The 5,280-nt window shown below is 38.0% G+C and overlaps 1 pseudogene; it reads left to right on the top strand.

The window, feature by feature from the left end:
* Positions 1-3,481: 3,481 nt before the first annotated feature.
* On the top strand, positions 3,482-4,130 carry LOC105864107 (DNA-directed RNA polymerase III subunit RPC7 pseudogene; annotated as a pseudogene).
* Positions 4,131-5,280: the final 1,150 nt, after the last annotated feature.

The following is a 5,280-nucleotide window of genomic DNA, read 5'->3' on the forward strand; positions in this document are numbered from 1 at the left end:
GTGGCTTATCTTTTTATTCTCTTAACTGGTGTTTCTTTTTAAAGTTATTTTTTTTTAATTCTTCGTCATTTGACCATAGGTATGAAAAACGATGATTAAATATTAATAACTCCAGTCATTAGCATGATTCTACCTTAACAACAAATAAAGTGTAGACCATCTAATTTTTGGTGGTTGTTCATAATCTATTGAAATGGTGTGGTTGAAAGTTCTTTTTGGAATTTATTAAACTCTTCCTGGGAGGAATGGATTAGATAGATAGTATTTTCCCATTTGACAGATGGGAACTGTCAGAAATTAAACATGTCTTCTGACTTCTGCTTGATGAATGAGTAACCAAACTGATTATCATCTACTTTTCTTTATCAGGTTATTCAATTCTGTAGAGTTTCCTGGTGTGCATAAATTATAGCTATTTCATTGTGCAGCATAGTTTTTATATATCATTAGGTAATCATGTGAGCCACTTTTTAAAGTGCTTTCACTCCAAGGAATTAAAGGAAGAATAAGAAGCAGAAAGCCATCCTGATGGAAAAAATATTTAATCTGTACATGAAATGAGGAAATTATTTTTGAAATACTGACCTGCTTTTAGTAGAACAGTAGCCAAAGGAAAAATCACAATCTGCTGTGACATGTTATTTTTAATAGGTCTAGCAATTAATTGTGCTACAAGAAGATATCGGATGCTTTTTATATTGGTCACAAAAGTCTTTGATTTCCCATGCTTTGTTCTTCAGGTCTTAAATGTATGTGCTTATATCCACTAATTTTTCCAGAGGAAAAGAATTGAACATAATACCTTCTTGGTCTTAAAAACATGTACTGCATTTATTTGTGTTTTCAGTGATATTCCTTTCCATACACATACACACACACTTTGAAAAGAAAATGAAGAGAGCTCTTGTTCATCTAGCGGGTCCCTTACCCCCTCCATGCTTGAAAAGAGCAAAGTTCTGCCACCTCAGAAGAGCAGACTCTTCCTTCATCGAAAGGAAGAAGACTCTTCCTTCTCCCTGCATTGAAAAGGAAAAGCAACCTCTTGCTCCTGGCTAGGTTGGAAAACACCACATGGCTTTCTCTTTCCTACCAGTGTGCAGTTGTGTTTTACTCCCCACTTCCTTTTCATTCACACAGGATGTTTCAGGACCAGGGGTCTTTCACTCATTCATTTATAAAACAAATGTAATCGGATACTATTTTGAAATTGCTAATGTATTTTCTTCTATTTGCCTTTCTGAGCATAAACTTTTCATCCTAGTTCTTCTTTCTATAACTGATTAGAAAAGCAAAGAAATAAAGATAAAAAGGTATGCCAACTTTGGATGAGCAATTAGAGTTAAAGAGCAAACCAATAAATGTGCGAACCAGGTTATTTTCTTTTAAGATGATTTGCCAAATTTTTCAGTTACAACTCCTGCTCTCTTAAACATACAAAGATCTTAGCCTGAAATTCACTCAAAATATAGAGTGAGTTTCTCAGTATATCTGTAGTGAAGGACCAACTTTTCCCCCCTTTTTATAATACAATTAAAATGGATTCTTGGGAAAAATTAAATTAGAAAAAACACAGACATAAAAATTTTGTCTGTTATTAGATTCAACAGACATAAAAACACTTTGTCAAATTGCTATAAAAGTATCTATCAAACACATTTCAATTTTGTACTTATCTCATTGTAGAGTAGGAAAAAAGAGTTTGAAGTGTGGTCCCAGCTCAAAGACCTCATTTTGAGTAGCACTGAAAAAAAATCACACCTTTATCTATGATGATGAAGCCCTGTCTTACACCTCAAGATACCTCTATATGGTGTGGATGCTCATTTGAAGAGGGAAGTAGGTAGACTTAGATGCCAAGAATAGAGGCCAAGGCAATGGTCTGGCTAGAAGAAGTGGCAGACTTGTTGGAAAGCTGCAAGGCAAGAGGAAGCCAGGGGAGGTCGAGTGAACCAGGCAGTGCCTCATGGTTCTGACCAGGGAGAGAGAAAGACAGATATGGAGGGGGGAGGGGACTGGAGGGAGAGGGAGAGCACGCAAAATCAACATTTCAAATGTTACAGACTTCAGCCTCAGAAACCATCGGTGACCAGAAGAGCCTGGAACAAGGACACCACATGAATCTGATGACTAGTCTTTCTTCCCCCCACCCACCCAAGTACTATACAATCTTAGGGAAAGAGGCAGGGGGAGAGAAAAGGCTGAGAGACTGAAAGATTGAATGCAAATGAAAAACTAAGTTTTACATGGAAGAACTATTTAATGTATCAGATAAACTAAGTTTCAACCAGATTAAACATTTAATTTTCCCAAGTCATTCTAGGATGACCATGTCTTATATTCCAAGGACTTTCATGATTTTAACATTGAAAGTCTTAATCTGGGAAATCCCTCAAGTCTGGGCAAATAAGGACTCCATTGCCAGAAAAACCAGAAGGAAGAAGACCAGAGAACTCTATATTAAATAATGAATTTACCATTTCTCTGTGCATCAGAGCTTTAACATGAGTTACATTTTACACCCTGTGATGGTTCATTTTGATGAACTGCTCCTTGACTGGACTAAGGGGTACCCAGATAGCTGGGAAAACATTATTTCTGGGTATGGCTATGAGATTAGCATTAGAATGAGCAAAGAAGATCATCCTCATCAATGTGGGCAGGCACCATCCAATCTGATGAAGGTCTGAATAGAACAAAAATATGAAGGTTGGGCAAATTCATTCTCTTTGCATAAGCTGAGACATCCACTCTCTCTTGCTCTTGGCCACTGCACTCCTGGTTCTTGGGCTTTCAGATTCAGACTGAGACTTAACGCCACTGGCACCCAGGTACTCAGGCCTTTGTACTCTGACTGAATTCTATCCCAGCTTTCCTGATTGTCCGGCCTGCAGACGTCACGTTGTGGGACTTCTCAGCCTCCATAACCGTGTGAGCCAATCCCTACAACGAATCTCCTTTTATATATTGGTTCTGTTTCTCTGGGGAACCCTAATAAAGAACACTGTGACAAAATACATACTGAGTGACTACTACGGCCAGTGAGGTAGGCACCGGTAATACAGTAGCGAGCAAGACAGATGTGATCCCAGATCTCATGGGCGCTTCATACAGGTAGAGAAAGTGCTTTTATCCACTTGAATTTCCTTCCCTCTGGTTAGTATATGTTTCGGAGTCAAGGCTGAAATAGAAAAGAAAAATAAATTACAGATGTGAATACCACCTCGCAGAAAGAATCACCCCCCACTTGCATTCCATAACACTTTCTTTCGTCACATGGGCTATTTGCTCTACGTGCACTTGTGCTTGATCGAGAGTCCCATCTGGAGGGCGGTGCGCACTCCTCCCAAGGTGAGGGTGGAAACCTCTGCCAGCACCCTTCCTTGCTGGCTGGCGCGTGGGCTGCACAGTTTTGCCCAAACCACGAGACCAAGTGAGCAGCATCTGTCAGAATTTGCCCGCTCTTCTAGTGTAACTAGTTTGGATGGCGGGAAATAAAGGAAGAGGAAGAGCTGCTTGTACCTTTACTATTGAGCCCGTTGAATTCAGCAGAGGTGAAAACTTACCTGATGTACTATTGAAACCACCCCACTGTTTCCTGGTACAGATGGTAAGCCAGTGCCACCGAAAACAGAAGGTGAAGGTGACATGCTGGTCTTGAAACAGGAGTTGAGAGCAACGAGGACAGGAATGCCTTGTTTTATTGAAAACATCTGAAGAGAAACAAGGTATTGCAAGGTATGGTAAAAGATCTGTGAGGGTGTACAGAGAAGAATGGAGAGCAGATTGGAGAAGACTTCCAAGAGAGCTGATGCCAAGGGAAAAATGCAAAAGGGCCCAAAATGCAAATAGGCAAAAGATACAGGCAAAGGCACTTTGCTCACTAACACTATAGATGTGTTATAAAAAAATGGAGGAGTTGGATAAGCGAGGTTGTGGTGAAAATCAGATGAGAAAAATGAAGAGAAAGAAGGAAGCAGATAGAAAAGTAAAGAAGCTGCTGACAATGACAATGCTGCTGCTGCAGAAGAGGAGGACCATGATGAAGAGCAGGAGGAGGAAAATGACCACATTAACTCATACTTTGGAGATGATTTTGGCACAATGACAACATGGATCAAGCAACATTTTAGGCATGAAATTTCTCAAAAGATATTTTTATGATGCAGCTTCTGAGCATTGGGACAGTCTTATTTTCTATTTTATTTCTGAATAAACAATATTTCTTATTTTTCCTGTGTCGTTGGACAAATATTTGTTACCCAAACATTCAGAACCACTTTGAGTTTCCATACCACTAGTTGCCTTACAAATTAGTCTCTGACACTCTGACATTCTGTCTAAACATTCTGCTATCCCTCTTGGGTATTTTAGTGGGATATTTTTTGTACTATTTGGATTTGAATGTGCCTAAAGAATTTTTTCATCTTAGTTTATATATTCATACTTGAAGAAATCATCCCCATTTAATTGCTGAGCTTTTTTTAAAAACTATTATTTGTCATACTTAATCATGGATTTCTATAATCTGAAAATTGATTTAATGCAGCGCATGGAGCACTTTAAAAGCAAAAACACTAAAAAATAATTTTACTTTTCCATGGTATGTTCTATACTACTACATTTTGACTACATAAACTTACTCAAGTTCTTACAAGTGCAAATTTATGAGATTAGAGGTTTCATGATCAAAAATATACACACAGGGGAAAAAGGCCTATCTGAGCTATATAAATGTCACAGCTCACACCTCAGGCAGTACAAAGAAACATCCATGAAGGATGAATATTATAAATACTTGAATTTGGGGCTAACTTAGTACCATGCAATATATGAGTTAATCTTCCCACTGTCATAAGTTTGACTTCTTCAAATAGTCAGGCTTATGAAAAACTAGACTGAGACATCTTATTTAATTTTGTGCTTCACGTAAGTGTGGAATGAGTTCTGGTCATGTAACTGTCACTGCAGAATGCATGTGTGTGAACTCTGTGAGCTATAGCAGCCTCTGTTTCAGAGGACTCGTAAGCTGTACCACTGGTTTATATAATCATGTAGAATGAACTCAGGTCACTTTAAAATTAAGATTAATCTTTTTGTTTAACTTAAAAGCTAGCTCCCCTGCCTTTTTATATTTTGGGGGAGAAATATCTAAAAACCTCAGCTTACAAAGACTCTCGCAAATGCCAAAGATTTTCAAGAAAATTAATATTATATATTTTAAAAATCTTTTATTGATATTACCCACCAAAAGAAATAAAGAAATTTTATTTTTCTCCTTTG

This window comes from Microcebus murinus, chromosome 11 (genome assembly GCF_040939455.1).
Source record: "Microcebus murinus isolate Inina chromosome 11, M.murinus_Inina_mat1.0, whole genome shotgun sequence".
Taxonomy (NCBI): Eukaryota; Metazoa; Chordata; class Mammalia; order Primates; family Cheirogaleidae; genus Microcebus; species Microcebus murinus.